Genomic DNA, 16849 nt, shown 5'->3' with positions numbered 1-16849 from the left:
CTTATGCTCAAATAAATTTGTTAGTCTCTAAGGTGCCACAAGTGCTCCTGTTCTTTTTACAACTAATAAAATCCCTCTGGGGAAAACAAGGCACAGGGTGATTGAAGTGACTAGCCCAAGCTCAGATTGGATAATCTGTGGATGAGTTGGAAACTGAACCCAGGTCTTTGGCGCAGTGGCCTTACTTTAGACCTCAAAACACTCCCTGAAGGAGAGTACCCTTATTTCCATATTAGAGGTGGGGAAACTGAGGCAGAAGTGAACTTACTTGCCCCAAGCCATCCAACCCATCTCTGATAGAACTAAAACCCGGCTTTCTTTACTCCTACCTCTGAGCCCTAGCCACCGAACTGGGTAGTATCATACCATGAGGCCTCATGCAAAGCAAGGGCTAACTCTTTGTTAAGTAGCTGTATGTCTTCAGCTGTGGGAAAGTTTGTACTTCTAAGGTAATTGGATGATTAAATGCTAATTGGTAGCAAATGGGGGGGTGAGTTGGCAGGTGTATAAAAGCCTAGCAAAAAAACCAACTAGATAGAGAAACAGGAGGGGAAGCTTAGCTTGTAAAAAGGATGAGTTGAAAAGCCCTGGGCTAAACTATTCCTGAAAGAGTGAACTAGGGAGCACAGCAGGAGCTGAAGAACTTGTAGGTATGTGGGGCCTTTTGGTTTTTGCTTTTTGTCTGCAATGTTAGGCTCTGATGTAGAGGATTTTTTCATGATGAAACTCTACTGCAGGCCCTGAATGTCTGGGAAAGCAAGTTTTTATGTACTTCTCTCCAGCATTTCATTAATGGTGCTGCAGTTACAGCCTGTTTTATTTCCAGGGGTTTGTCACTGCCAACACTCGCTCCTTTTGGTACAAGTAATTCTACTGAGGAGAGGTGTTTGCTGCTTTAGATCACTTTACCTTGGGGTGCTCTCTAGCACCCCTTGCCATAGTTCCTAAGGCTTAGATCCTCAAAGTGCCTAACTCCCATGTGAATTAGGTGTCTAAATGCCCTCTATGGATCTGGCCCCAAGGGCTGAGTAAACCCCAAGATAGAAATGCCTTTTCTGGTCAGCTGCACTAAGCACTACTGGCCCCTAACCCAGGAAGGTACTTAAGCGGGTGTGTAGCCCCTCTCATTTCAGTGAGCTCACTCGTGCTTAATGTGATGTGCAAGTTAAGGATAATAGGTGGGCTGTAACTTCTCAGGTTGTTCTGTGGCTCTTGAACAGAAAACAAAAGTCTCAGAGCGGTTAAGCTGGTGAGATTTCAGCCTGAAATAGTGTCTTTCTCAAGAAAGCAGACTCCTTCCTCTCTTTTAGGTTTCAGAGTAGCAGCCGTGTTAGTCTGTATCCGCAAAAAGAACAGGAGTACTTGTGGCACCTTAGAGACTAACAAATTTATTTTAGCATAAGCTTTCATGGGCTACAGCCCACTTCTTCAGATGAATAGAATGGAACGTATAGTTATATATAATATACACACACATACAGAGAACATGAAAAAGTGGAAGTAGCCATACCAACTGTAAGAGGCTAATTAAGATGAGCTATTATCAGCAGGAGGAAAAAAAACTTTTTGTAGTGATAATCAAGATGGCCCATTTCAGACAGTTTGACAAGAAGGTGTGAGGATACTTAACATAGGGAAATAGATTCAATATGTGTAATGATCCAGCCGCTCCCAGTCTCTCTCCCTCTTTTTTGTATCTGTCCCAAGATCCTAAGGGTGAGTGCAGATCCAGGCCTATAAATTCAAATACTGTATCCCTCCTGCTTCTCAAGTACAAAGGTATTTGGATTCTGTACTTCAGTTGTGGCCTATCTCCATCTAAAACGGACAAGAGAGCGCTCAGACCTCTTCCCAGAGAGGAGACAAGGTGTTTCCTGCATCAGCTGCTCTGAGTAAACATTCTAAGGCGTCCCCTGCTGCCTTCATCTTTTCTTTCTTCCTTCCCCTGTCTAGCCGCCTCCCCACTTCTGATCACAGTAGCTGCACTCACCCTGAACGCTGACCTCCTGCCACTCCCTTCCAGCGAAAGAGGAGAGTTGATCACATATGTTGCTCTGCAGAGCTATTCACTCTTTGTGGCAAAGAAACAGAGCTGCGGTGACCCTGTGACCTGTTGTCACATGTTCCCCTGCAGAAGCAACAGAATTAATTGAGAGGTGACAGCACGTGAAAGTAAACTGTTCGCTTTGCTTTCTGTCAGAGACAGCAGAGCCGATTAACAGATGCGACAGCTGTTGTCCCTGTAACATTCCTGTGGAGCACCCCTGAGGCACGCTGGTCTACAGCTGTGCTCTGGGCAGAACAGGCTACTTAAGTGTGGGTCCTTGCCCAACAGCTAAGCAGGAAACCCATCTGAGATGGAAACCAGGGCAGGTGAAGAGGCAACTTTTTACCAAATGCTGCAAAAGCACCTCCCTTTATGGCGCCTGGGGACCCTGAAAACGAACGTGTTGCCTGTAGCATGTAACTAAAGGAACAAGCTGAGCTGGGAAAGGTCTCTGGTACACATAGCACAGAGGTAGGGGCATCACTGAAGCAGGTAGAGGGGACAGTATGAGGGCGGGTGATGAATGGTTCTGAATCTCAGTGACAAACACCATCATACCGCAGGTAAATCAAAGGTGATGAGGCAAAATATTCATCTGACGTGACTGTGCCTGGACACTGCAGAGTGCCCTGTCTAATAGTGCTGTGAACACACTATTTCTTTTACATCCATGTATACCTATTATCTCAGAAATCTGGGGGGCGGGGAACACGTCCTGAGCTTGTGAGGGGGTTTTAATACCAGGGCCATGTATTCTACAGTGTCCTCCACCCTCCAAAAAAGGAGCAAGTCCCATGCATGGTATAAGCCTTCTGGGTCATAAGTAGGGTTGGCAACTGTCTGATCCCACAAACTGAAACACCCTTGCCCTGCCCTGCCTCCGCTCACTCCATTCCCCCCCTCCCCCATTGCTCGCTCTCCTCCACCATCACTTTCACCAGGCTGGGGCAGGGGTAGGGGGGGCAGGCTCTGGGCTGGGGCAGAGGGTTAGGGTGTGGGAGGGGTGAGGAGTGCGGGCTCCAGCCAGGGGGTGCTTACCTCAGGCAGCTCCCAAAAGCGACCGTCACATCCCTCAGGCGGGGGGCCTAGGAGGTCTCCGCATGGTGCCCCTGCCTGCAGGCACTTTCTCCACAGCTCCCACTGGCTGCAGTTCCCAGCCAATGGAAGCTGCGGAGTCAGCGCTCGGGGCGGGAGCAGTGCACAGAGACCCCGCTCCAGGGACCACAGGGATGTGCCAGATGCTTCCTGGAGTGGCACGGAACCAGGGCGGGTAGGGACCTGGACTTTTATCATCCAAAATCTCCCGGTTTGGCTTCAGTAGCTCTGGGAGATAGAGCCTGACTCCGGGAGACTCCTGGTGAAACCAGGAGGGTTGGCAACCCTAGTCATAAGACATCTATTTTTGGTGGAACTTCTTGAAAGAATTAGACATGCACCTCTTTTGTCAGATATGGTTTGTGGACTAGATGAGCTAATCAGGCCTCTGGTTAATTCCTCCTGGGGACAAGCGGTGCTGGGCAGAAGACTGGCTTGGGATCCCTCAGTGTTCTTTCATCTTGCAATGATAAACTTTCCCACTGGCGTGTGGGTTTTTCTTTTGTGTTTTTGATAATCATTGGGTTTGCATGGGGGAGAAGTGATATTGACTCATGCGTGGTGACCCATGAGCATCTCTCTGTCACTTTATGAGAGAGCTGCCACCTACTAGCTCTCACAGGAATGGCACTGACATGTGCTTCCTTCTGAAAGAGAGTAGCTCCTCTCAGAGCAGCCTGCTTCAGATTGGCTCCTGAGAGAGCCAGCCCTGATTTCACACTGCCTGTTAAACCTGTTTCTGAGAGTCTGAATCACAGGTGCTCGCTGTATGCAGCAGCAGGCTCTCATTTATATTGTATGAGAGTGGCTCCAGACATGGATTGCGATTGCTTTTTTTCCTTTACTATACACAGAATGATGGGGTCATTGAATCTGAAATGCTGGTGCACAACCTCCCAAAGGTCTAATGTGCAAGTCACCTCCTCCAAAATATGCATCAAGGGGCCGTATTTCAGGCTTGTAATTCTCCCCATATAGGTGTGTCTGGAAGCAATTGCTTTGAATTTCAATGGTCCCTTAATAATGTTTAGCTGGTATCCAGGTGCTAAGGGCTGGCATTCAGAGTGCTAGAGAGACAGGCACTCACTAACTCTTGACAACCCTTTGTGGCAGGCGGTCAGGTGGTATCCCCACTGTACAGATGGAGACATAACACAGAATGACTTGCTGAAACCCACAGTGAGCCGGAATCAGAATTTCTGAACCCAGATCAGATCCTCCAAAGTGCTTGCAACTAGGGCTGTCAAGCGATTAATCATAATTAACAGCAGTTTTAATCACATGGCTAATTATATTATAATACCATGTATTCAAATAGTTTTGGGTTTTCTATATTTTTCAAATATAGGTGTGGAGCTTTGGGCTTCAGACACCCTTCCCCCACTGCTGCCCGCAGAGCTCTGGACTGGGGTTTCAGCTCCTGCACTGCTGGTACCTGTGGGCGGAGAGGGAGGCATGTGATTAATGCATTCAAAATTAATGCATTCATTTTGTTGTCAGTTAATTGCAGGTATTAACTGCAATTAATTCACAGCCCGACTTGCAACCCCTCCTGGCTTGGTCTCATCTGTGAATTTCATACATCTACTCCACTCCATTTTCCAAGTCCTATTGAATAGTATGGACCCAAGATTGAGCCCTGCAGGACCCCACTAGACATGCCCTCCCAATTTGACAGCAAACCATTGATAGCTACTGTTCGAGTGCGGTCTTTCAGCCAGTTTTGCACCCACCTTATATTAATTTCATCTAGACTGCATTTCCCTACTTTGCCTATGAGAATATTATGTGGGACCGTGTCAAAAGCTTACTAAAATCACAATCATGTCACATCTACAGCTTTTCTTTCCTGTCCACTGGGCCAGTAATCCTATCAAAGAGGGGAATGAGTTTGTTTTGGCAGGTCTTGTCCTTGACAAATCCATACTGGCTATTCCCTAGCATCCGCTAGGTGCTTACAAACTATCTTTCTAGGTATTGACGTTAGGCGACTGGTCTACAATTCCTTGGCTCTTCTTTGTTCCCCTTTTTAAAGATAGGTACAATCTTTTGCCATCCTCCAGTCCTCTGGGACCTCACCAGTCTTCCAAGAGTTCTCAAAGATAATTGCTAAAGTTCCAAGACTGCTTCAGCTAATTCCTTAAGTGCACTAGGATGAATTTCATCAGTCCCTGCTGACTTGAATACATCTAACTTCTCCAAATATTCTTTAACTTGTTCTTTCCCTATTCTGATTTGCATTCCTTCCCCCTTGTTGTTAATATTAATTGTGTTTAGTATCTGGTCACCATTTCCCTTTCTAGGAAAGACTAATGCCTATTTTGCTTCAAACACCGTCGCTTTCTTGATGTCATCAGTTTTGAGCTCTCCTTCCCTGCTAAGTAGGGGACCTACACTTTTCTTTGTCTTTCTCTCTCTCTCTCACAATGTATTTTAAGAACCTCTTCTTATTGCCTTCTGTGTCCCTTGCTATGTGTAATTCATGTTGTGCCTTAGCCTTTCGGATTTTCTTACATGCCTGTGCTATTCTTTTGTATTCCTCCTCAGCAATTAGTCCATGTTTCCATTTATTTATTTATTTTTGGTAGGATTCCTCCTTTGATTATTCAGCTTACTAAAGAGCTTCTGGTGGAGCTGTATTGGCCTGTTACTAGTCTTTCTATCTTTCCTTCACATTGGGATAGTCTACCATTGAACCTTTAGTATTTTCTCCTTGAGAAACTGCAAGGTTTCCTGAACTTTTTTATCCCTGAAGTTTTCTTTCCAAGGGACACTACTTGCCAGGTCTCTGAGTTTTAGTCTGCTTGTCCGAAGTCCATTGTCCTTATTCTACTGCTCTTACTCCTTCCTTTTTCTTAGAATCATCAAATCTATCATTTCATGATCACTTTCACCCAAATTGCCTTCCACCTTCAGATTCACAACCAATTCCTCCATGCTGGTCAGCATCAAGTCTAAAATGGCTGTCCCCTGCCACTTCTTGAAACACGCAGTTGTCCCTGATACATTCCAAGAACTTATGGGAAAGTTTGTTTGCATTGTTATTTTTCCCACAGATATCTGGGTAGTTAAAGTCACCCCATTACTACCAGGTCTTGTGCTTTTGGATATTTGTTGGTTCTAGAAATGCCACATCCTCCACCTCTTCCTGACTTGGTGATTTTGTACTAGACCCCCTACCAAGACATCACTCCTGGTTTGTCTGTTTCCCCCCGCCCCCCTTTATCTTTACCTAGAAACTTTCAACTGGTCTACTTTTCACCTCCTTCTAGACCTCAGACAAGTATATTGGAGACAGGTGAAAACTCATTTGCACAAAAGGGGGAATACTGTGGGTTTCTTCTTCTTATTATTTAATTCTCAAATGTATTGAAGTTTTCCGCGAATATCTTTTTTACCAAAGTCCCTATCACTGTGTGTGTAGGAACACACCTGTGTGCCAAAACCCCTGCCTTTCAGTAGGAAAATGTGGCTTTCGATAAACAAACTCCTTGATAAAGTTTTCATTAAAATTATTGTGGGGAAACATCACCAAAAAATTGACAATGGGTCCATTTGTTGAGCCCTACAAAATGCAAACAACAAACATTTTTTTCCATAAAATTGTCCCCCCGCTTCACGCCTCTCCCCGATCACTTCTAGCCTAGATCCTTTAACCAGAGCCCCCTCATGCTAGCAATGGTACAGACGTAGAATAAATGACCATCCTTGCCCCAAAGAACTCACCGGGGATATTGCCTCTGTGTTCTAGTCTCCAAAATCCAATCTGCTGACACTTCAAATCTCTAGTTCCTTTAGCCTGGGATTTTAGTAACTTTGCTAGGTGGGAAACACATTTGTACTCCGTGTGCTGCAATCCTAGTGAACTATCTCATGAATGAAAAATAGACTGTAACAAGATCAAAGGACTCACATTTTTCTTGCAATTTTTTTAAACCTTGAATGATTTGAACAGCTGAACGATACTGCACTGAACTGGGCACATTTAGCACCAGCTAGTCTCTTCCTGACATACAAGCCGCAGACTATATAGCTATAACTAAATGGTTATACATAGTCTCGGTAGAGTAGGACTAGCTATTTTACATGATTATATGATGAACTTTAAGCTTGATACTAATGTGCCAGGAATCTAAATAAATGTTCATGGTTTGTCTTTTCAACCTACAGTACAGCCATCTTAGCTAAACAGATATGTTTCAATGCATTGATAATATATAAAAATGAGACACTATAAAATAGAGAAGCTGAGTACTCCTTTATGTACTGCTGGTTTTAGATGCAATCCAATTATTTTTGGAGGGTAAGTACACTATAAATCTGGTCTGTGGTTGCAAAGGTATTTAGGAGCCTAAAGTTGCATATCGGCACGTAGTGGCATATAACCGATTAGGCAATTAACTGCCATTCCATGTCATGGGACTTTTCTAAACCACACGAGGCACCTATTTGCATCATTAGGCTCCTAAATACCTCTAATTCTGGCCCAATATCTCTCTACATTCTCCCAATTACTGACTGAGTTTTCTTTACTGAGCAATTCCAAATTAAAGCATTTTTATACTGGTGATGAAGAGACTCAATGCTTGGACTATAAATTTAGGTTAGATAACGAGTTATGTTACAGTAGGACCAAGAGTCCTCAGCTGATTTTTTTTGGGGGGTGAGGAGAAACATATTGTGTTTGGTGCTGTACATAAAGTAACAGACTGACAATCCCAGCCCCAAAGAGCTAATTATTGACATATGCAGAGGAGAGGATGGAAGAAAGGATGTATTATCCCCATTTAACATATGGGGAGCTGAAGTAATGAGAGAGCAAGGCCCTGATCCTGCAAAGATTTAAGTAGGTGCTTTAACTTTAAGCACATGAGCAGGTTTGCTGAAGTCACATGCTGAAAGCTAAGCATGTCTTGGTAAGATGTGGGGCTTAAGTGCTTTGCCTAGGAGATCTACAGCGGAGCAGAGAATGGAGCCTAGATTTCCTCAGTCCCAGTCCAGTGCCTTAACCGCACCACCCTTTCTCTATAGCAGAGAAGTTGCCGCTCTTTTGGATTCTTATCCACCGATCTCTGAAAGCCCGGAAAGAGCTTTAGCCATGGAGGTGCCAGAAGCTGGTGTGGGGGAGGCAGCCCCCAGTGGCACTGCACAACAGAATGGCTCCTGAGAGAGTGGTACTGTCGGGGGTGAGAAGGTGTCCAGGTGGTCATGTGGAGTCACAGGGTCTCCACCGATACCCCAAGTTTTACCATATTTCCTGACAGAGGTGCAGCGTTGGGGTGGGGAAGAGGTTCAGTAGCAATGTAGTGGCACAGGGTGGCAACAGTTGCCCCAAGACTTACCATATTTCCCCTTGGTTCTCAGGCTATCCATCCATGTAGAGAGCTAAGCTCCCTGTTCACTGCATGGGCTGGCAGTTTGGTCACTCCTAGGCAGAACAACTCAGGGGAAAACTTCAGGTAAGCCAACAGAATTCCCAGTTGAACTTATCCCATGAGCGGCTTTCCACTGGAAGGGAAGGGACAACGTGGCTCAGTGTAAGGATGAATTTACGTCAGTCTGCTATTTAACATAAAGGGTCCTCAGGGTATAAGGTAACATCTGAGGAGAAATAAGAAATACTTTCCCTGTAGGCAGGTCATCCCATGACTCACTTTGGGATTCTCATAGCTTCCTCTGAAGGATCAGGATACTGAAGGAGATGCCCTCTGATCTGGTATGGCAGTTCTGGCATTCTACCTTCAGATACAGGGGATCCCTTTCATTGACATCACAGGAATATGGGGACATACCTGAGAGCAGAAATGAGCTCAGACTCCTATATGCTTTGCATAACCATTCTTTGCAAGAACATGCACTGTAGAAAACAGGATTGTAGTATAGTTGCTGATAGAACTATAGGTAAATCTTGAGAAGCAAATAAGGTCTAGCCAATGCAGAGTGCAATTCCTCAGATCTAGGTTTACAACTAAATGATTGCTTCCCCAAACACACACACCTGTTTTTTTTTTTATTTTTAGTTTATCAGAAAGGTTCCCTCCAAGACAAAGACAATCTTTCAATAGCCACTACTGACACAGAATTCTATTTTCAGTCATTTTTCAGTTGTATGTTTCTACATCCCATTGCATTAGTCTGCTCACGCTTCCAATTTAACAATGAGACAAACAGGGCATTGTGCTGTTCTAAGCCAAACATTCATCTCTTCTTGGCACTAGTTCAACAGGCCTGTCAAAACTCCTTGCAAGCCAGCCAAAGCTCATTAATGGTGGTTGGCAGCATTAGCATGGAAAAGAACTTTTCTCCTCATGTCTCCCTCATTCCCCACACATGAAATGTTCTTTAAAAGTATAAACAAATGTACTTAATGCCAGTGCTTCATACAGAAGGCGGGAAGAAATGGATTACAAAATCCTCAGCACTATACCCGTCTAATATTAGCTCAAAACAGTCTTTGGCATGATCTCTTTGAGCATAAACTTATAACTGCTACTATCCTGATGATGACATGAATCCTTTCTTCTTCCCAGGTGGTAGCTCCTGCTTTTGTAGCAATTGGGTCAGATTCTTCTCTCGTTTACACCAGGGTAACATCACTGGAGGAATGCAACACTTTATTTATTTTTATTGTTTTGATACCAGTGCAAATGAAAGTAAAACTTGGCCCAACTTCTCTATAAATATCCTAGTTTGCTGGCACGACAGGAGCTCAGCCTTAGGCAGTCTAACATACCTGCTACAGCTGGTAAGCCATTTCATTAAGAGGTGGGAAAGTGGAGACTGAATGTTTTTTGTGTGGTGTTATGGTGCTGTGTTAGTGTTGAGGAATGTGCCGAACGTAAGATGAGTGACAATCCTACAACTCATTCAGGATAGTCCCATATGCTTGTTTTCCATCTCCGGTCTAGGTTTTGTTGTTGCAGAAATCTACTTATCGTAAACAGAGTACTGACGGCGGATAGCATTTTCAAAGGAGAAAGTGGTTGAACCTTAGGAAGAGAGTCTACTTCAAATCATCCTCCGATAAAATAAAAGAAATTATCCTTTTTTATTTTATGTACTCATTCTAATGTACCTGTGGTTCCAGCAAGTCTATAAAACCATGTTCCTAATTTGACATCTCCTCATGACACTCCTGGCATTGTACCAAAAATATTCGCTGCTGGGCGAGGAGTGGTGGAAGACCTCAAACAACACATTTTCCTGCCTTCTCATCTATTGCAATGATGCAGCTTAAAAATGCTGTTTAACCTCCCTTTACTGTGACATAACTCAATATGAAGAAAAATCTGATGGTGTTGTGAAGGTCTCCTTTAAAAATGGAAGAAGCCGTTGGTGGAGTGAGGGTGTGGGAAGATAGCTGAGACAAATATCTCACTAGTTACTGTTAACCTGCATCTTAAAGTACTAGCACAGTTACTGCTCACTTACTTTCATATCCAGTAGTAATAAAATATTAGGAACTGCTTGAGAGCGCTAGTTCAAGTTGCTGGTGATCTCTCGGTTTGGTTAGGCTTGGTGAGCAGAATCTGGCACAGAGCTCGGGCCATTGAAGCTGGTTCGCAAACCACGTTGTTTGTTCTGCTTATGTTATACCCCTTCCCCTGTCTGCCGACGCTGCTGTGTCTACTTAGGTTGTAAGATCTGGGGGATGGAGCCTGTTCCTGGTTCTGTATTTGTACAGTGCCTAGCCAGATCTCTAGCTGCGACTATAATACATATAGTAAATGGACTGAGCAGTATAATGGGCAGGAAGTCAGGGTGACACTGCATTATAGTCTCTGTGCCAGATTATGCTCACCGAGCCTAACCAAATTGAGTGACACCAGCAACTTGCTCTTTAGCAGCTGCTAACCTGCTGTTACCACACGATTTAATGAAACCGTTACTGGAATACTGGGTTCGATTCTGATGTCCATACTTTTTAATAAGAAAGCTGATAAATCGGAAAGAGTTCAGAAAAGAGCAGCTTGAATGAACTGAGGTCTGGAAAACCTGCCCTACAGTGAAACTAGAGACAATCAGTCTGTTGAATTTATCCAAGAGAAGGTTAAGATGTAACTTGATCATGGTATTTACGTACCTACATGGGGAGAAGATTACTGATAGCTGAGGTCTCTCTAATGTAGCAAAGGTATAATGGGATCCATTGACTGGAAGCTGAAGCCAAACCAATTCAGGCTAGAAATAAAATGCAGATTTGTAATGCAGAGGTAATGGTTCCAATGGCTACTCTACCTAGGAACGTGGTGGATTCCCCATCACTTGAGGTCTTTGAATCAAAACTGGATGTCTTTCTAAAAGCTTATGCTGTAGCTCACCCAGAAGTTATGGGCTTGATGCAGGAAGCACTTGGTGAAATAGTATGGCCTGTTTTATGAAGAAGGTCAGATTAAGTGATCATAAAGCCAGAAGGGACTACTAAAATTTGTGACTCTCACGAGGAAGAAACTGGATGTGTGGCGAAGAGGAAGGGGGGAAAACTAGACTGCAGCCTCAGAAAATCTGGGTTCAATTTCTTGGCTTTCCCATGGGCTTTTGTGTTGCTGTGGGTAACTTAATTGCTCTCTCTGCCTCTGTTCCCATCTGTAAAGTAGGGTTAATAGTACTTCCTAACCTCGCACGGGGGTGTGAGGATAAAGATATTAATGTTGGTAAGGACTTTTGCACTCTGGTGATTGCTAGTGTCTCCAGGTTCCTTTTCTGCTAAAGATTAAGGTCCTATCTTGTCCTGATCCTTTCTGGACGTTACCAAGGTTGGAGTTTTCATTCTCATGCATCAGAGCCATTGCAGATCGGAAGAAATACAGCACAGGGGAAATGGACTTTTATCTTTCTGGAGACCTGTGGTGCCTCTCTAGAGGCATTTTCTCTTCATTTAACTATTCCTCTCCATTAGGATCTGTGCACTGTCTCTGGGACGAGTCAACAAATACTCTAACCTACTTGGCGCTGTGCAATATTTGGCAAGGCTACAACCCCTCCTGAGGTTGGCTTTATGAAGAGCTGTCTGACTCCCCACAACAATAGCCTATTATGGGAGCACTTAGGGCTTTTGTACCCATAAAAAGCTACAGTGTAGACACTAACTACCGTGACAGAAGAGATTCTCCTGTCAGCATAGGTAATCATCTCCCAGGGAGTGGTAGCTAGGTTGATGGAAGAATTCTTCCGTCGACCTAGTGCTGTCTGCACTGGGGGTTAGGTTGGTATAGCTACAACTCTTGGGTGTGGATTTTTCACACTCCTGAGCAATGTAGCAATACCAATATAAAACTAGAGTGTAGACCAGGCCTTAGTGATCAGTTAGACTATAAAAATCAGCTGGCACCAGGATTTATGCAAACCGGAACAGCTTGTTGTCTGATTTCATTTCATGATTGGCAATCACAAGCAAACCCAAAGAGAAGCCCTAAATCTCAGGACTGTACCAATGGTCCCACAGTCCAACCACAGCATGTTGGGGGTTTCTTCAAAGCTAGGCTAGTCTTCTCACAAAACACAACCTAGTCTGATGTCCTTAAGAGCTGCACATTCTCCTCTCTTCTCAGAATCAGGTCTGTAAACTGCTGAAATCTCCTACTTGACTTCCTAGGTGGCAACGAGAGACAGAATTAACTAGAGAAACCAAGGGAAAGGATCTGTATATATGGAAGAATAACTCAACTTGTTGCACCACAACTGCCTCTCTCTTAGTTAGAGAAGAGCAGCCTTGGGTGCTGCTTCATGCCAACAGAGACCGTTGGAACAAATCCAGCTCTCTTCACAATGGAGTAGACACAGGTAGGCTTAAAAATACGTTTCCACCCTCGCTGATATTTTGCAGTCTGAGATTGCTTGTCAGGCTGTGCAACTATTTTATCTGCTAGGGTTCTGCTACCAATACCTACATATAGGCAAGAATAGCAAAGGTCCAGCTTCCCCCAACCCCCCCTCCCCCCCCAAAATCAAGGCCTGGAAACTATGCAGCAATGATCTTGGTTATCTTTGTGTTTGTTGCTCATAGCTTGAAACTTCCTATGCAGCAGTGTTCTACGTATGCCATGTAGCTGAATTCCTCTGTTTTTTAAGGCCTCTGTCTTGCACTGAATAAACCTGAAAGCAGCAGCATGGCAGAGAATCAGAATCTGGGATATTTAATTATTCAGTATTTGACAAATTGACTGGGAATTCCTCACTCATAATACATGGATGCTGAGATTAAACCAGCTTCCTATAATATTAATCTGTAATGACTTCTTCAGACCAATTATTTATCTCTAACCATGGGCAAAAATATATCATTACCCACTGCCCACTACTTTGCATGTCAACTTTTCTCCTCCTGGACTTGCTGGTCTAGAGACTTGTGCTTATTTACAGGAGATGTCTTGAAATAAATATGTCACAACTCATACAGAAACTTGTCCTTATTACTGCTTCTCTCCCTTCTCTATGGACAATTCCTCCAGTCAGCCCTCTGGCTACATATTTAATGGGGGATGATGTTCTGCTCTGAGCCTGAGCTCTCTGACTCCAACTTCCAGAGCTGGGCCCACGGGGAGGCAAAGAAGTATTTGAAAAAGCTGTAGTTAGGAGCTTTTATGACAAGCCCACTCGTAACAGCTTCTGGTTCAAAGTTGCCTTTAAATGTATTATAAATGAAATCAGTTCTGTATTTTTTTTTCCCTAGGACTCAAACATTTTAGAGATGTGTGTTATGAGAGAAAAGTGTGGTGATTAAATACAGCTATGCTACAGTGTACTATGTAGCACGGGGCTTTTAGCTGGAAAAGGGTACACCAGTATTTGATTGCAACATCTGTTAAGAATCTAGTTATTGAAGCTAAAAGGATTTTTCACCTTAAATGTGGTTTCTGTAAATGAATCTACTCTTGCACAGTTTTCTGTTTGTGTTCTTCCAGCTGACAAAGAAAAACTTAGCTGCCAGACTTTGATCTCTAATGCACCTTTATCCTGAACGACTGTGGAGAAGCTTAATTGTGTCAACTGACAAAAAACACTCTCTTAATGTAGCATTAAGACTTAGCAGTTAAAATAAAATAAAAAGCAGCCTGAAAGTTAAGGTTTGAACAACTGCGTTAGCTCCACTCTGTTGAATATCCTGTATGTTTTATGACAGGAACATTTGATGTGCACATTTCAAAAAGAATTGTATAGCTTAATACAGTCTTGCTTGTAAGATGCATTCCATACAACATGAACAGCAAGCAGCTAGGTCAAGAGAGGCAGGCCAGCCTTGTGGTTAAGGCTCTGGAGAGCTGGGCTGAGTTTCTGGCTCTGCCTGTATGATCTTGCCCAGTCACTCTCACCCTGATCCTGCAAAGTCTCTACAGACTCAGAGCAGGTCACTGGATCTAAAAGTGTGTGGCTCCAGTTAGCCCTTTCTGTGAACCAACCCCCTCAGCTCCTTCCTCCGGGCACGCTGGCTGTGCAGAGGCTGCCCTCCTCCTTGCATCGTCTGGAGAACTCAGAGCTACAGGGTCCCACCACACTAGAGTGAATCTCACCTCTCTGCATATATGCTTAACTGAGGGCTCAGCCCGCTGTGACACAGCAGATTTACCTCCCAAGGAGGAGAGAATGAATTAAGACCCAGGACCCTGTCATGTGACTAAAACAGGCCTCTTTGGGGAGAGGGTTCTAAGAAAAATAGAGGCCTGTGGACAGCTAGGAACTGCAAAATGAAGCTCCTGGGTGGGAGAGTCTCCAGCAGTTGTCCATGAGGAAGGAAGGCTCCATCTGGGATGCCTGGGAGTTGTGGTTGGGTAGAAAGCCCTGGTTGGAAGTTTATTTTTGTCTTGGGAAGAAGGCAGGCTGAGCCTTGCATCTTTTTCAGCTGTTCTGAGAGCAAGGAGAGAACACCTGTGAGAGGAGGTGCTATGCCCAATTTGAGTGAGACTTTATATTTTAATTTTGGACTTTTGTTAACAAAAACAGACTCCAAGAAGTGGCTGTTGGACTGATGGAAGCCTCTTGTGAGTACAGTTTCAGGATCCCAAGAGGGGAAATCAAGGCAGGGTGCTGAAAAGCCACTCTTGGCTGTGAGAGGGCGCTCAGGAGGCAGCTAACCCACTTACAGGGATACTGTTCAGAGATCCTCTCTCCACCACTCCTGCTGCCTAATGAAATGCAGATGCGCTGGCTTTTTGAGCTAATGTTGAATCTCTGAAACAGCCCCTGCATGCTCACTCGCTGGTTCCTTTCTTGTTTGCAGCTATCTGGATTATTGATTTTTTTCCCCTTACTTTGCTGAACTCAGTGTACCTGGTACCTGTGGGTTTGTGGGTGTTTTTGCATTGTCCCTGTGCCAAAGACCTTAAAATCTTTCAGATAAATACATCTTGTAGAATAATGGTTCATAGATAAGCTGTGGAGAAATGTTTGATGAAGAAATCAGCACAACAGATCCCCCACCCCAACCACTAGAAAAATGAACCTTGAGGAGGAGGCTACATCTCTTGATGTAGAAGGAGAGAGAAGCCACCAGAGGAGTTCTGGAAGGGGTGGGGCAGGACAGTGGAAGAAGATGAGATTTTTAGCAGAGGCATCTTCAGTGGAGTGGAATGAAGAGACATGAAATGCCAGGAATGCAGGATGGAGCTGGATCAGGGTTAAATATTCCAGAGGAGATGACCTAGGTATGGATCAGGTGGGATGTAATGGAAAGTGAATTTTTAAAAAGACTATAGATGAAGAGACACCAAGGAAAGAACATCTAGTTGTGAGGGAAGACAATGAAGAGAGGTATCTAAGATGTCCAACTAAGATGGCTATAGAGAACATTTTGAATTGCACTGAAATAAGACACAATATGGCATAGGAGTAAGATTCTGTCTCTGTCAAGAGCTGTATTGTGAAACACAAAATGAGGGGTTTGTTTTTTTGTTTTTTGTTTTTTGAGACTTGTTGTAAAATATCTTAAAATAAATTTGTGCTATTTTCACGAATGATTTACCTATCCTTAGACAGAGACTCAGTTGTTTTTATTAAAACTTTAATACAATAGTCATTATATGTGGCAAATCTCCATTCCATTACAAATCCCTTTGCATAGCAGTTACGGAGCAAAGAACACTTGTGGTATGTCTGACCAGGCTACTTTGAATGGAGTGCTTTTTATATTCCATATCCAGTGAAAATATACAATCTGAGCTTTCTGCTTTAAACGCTTTTTCCAAGCACTTGATAGAAGTCCTGACAATAACACTGGAGTTGATGGATATTAGTCATTCTTTACTTTCATTTAACCCTGAGAGAGATGCGAAAACTTCCATTAATCCTTTGCTATGAAAATTAACTCATTCTTTTACTTGAACGAAGCCCTTATAAATTAATAGAAATGGATCATTAATTAAAGTAGACACTGTTCCTGATCCACTCAGACAAAATTATATAAGAAATTTTAGTTCTTCTGTTCTCCACAAAGTTGTTAAGGAGTCCTGCACTGAGGCTAGTTGAGGCTCTGACATTAATTGCAGCTGGCTAAGTAGCAGCAAACTCCATAGCAATGGCCTTAATGCAGTTGTTTACAAAACTTTTTATTAAGGTAACCCACCAACTGCATTGTTTTTGTGATCCACCATTATATGTCAATCTATATACAACACTGGGCCCACTATCCATCTAGAACAGGCCTGCAGCCTGTGTTGAACCTTCCTGTGACCCACAAGTGGCTCAGGATCCACCATTTGGGAAACACTGCCT

General features: G+C 43.7%; 1 protein-coding gene across 12 annotated transcripts in view; it reads left to right on the top strand.

Moving 5' to 3' along the window:
* The first annotated feature begins 523 nt into the window (after positions 1–523).
* PROK2 (prokineticin 2) overlaps positions 524–16849 on the top strand; it is a 224388-nt gene continuing 208062 nt past the window's right edge. For 7 of the 12 annotated variants that reach the window (XR_006580818.1, XR_006580819.1, XR_006580817.1 and 4 more), the window contains exons 1-3: positions 524–650; positions 8507–8601; positions 12738–12925. The gene's annotated coding sequence lies outside the window, so the exon portion shown is untranslated. Of the gene's footprint in view, positions 651–8506; positions 8602–9672; positions 9845–12737; positions 12926–14046; positions 16012–16849 lie in introns of those variants that run through there. The other 5 variants (XR_006580816.1, XR_006580814.1, XR_006580813.1 and 2 more) reach the window with 5 other exon arrangements.

Source organism: Mauremys mutica, chromosome 7 (genome assembly GCF_020497125.1).
Source record: "Mauremys mutica isolate MM-2020 ecotype Southern chromosome 7, ASM2049712v1, whole genome shotgun sequence".
Lineage (NCBI taxonomy): Eukaryota > Metazoa > Chordata > Testudines > Geoemydidae > Mauremys > Mauremys mutica.
Note: the sequence above shows the minus strand (reverse complement) of the source record. Positions and strands in the feature narration are given on the sequence as shown.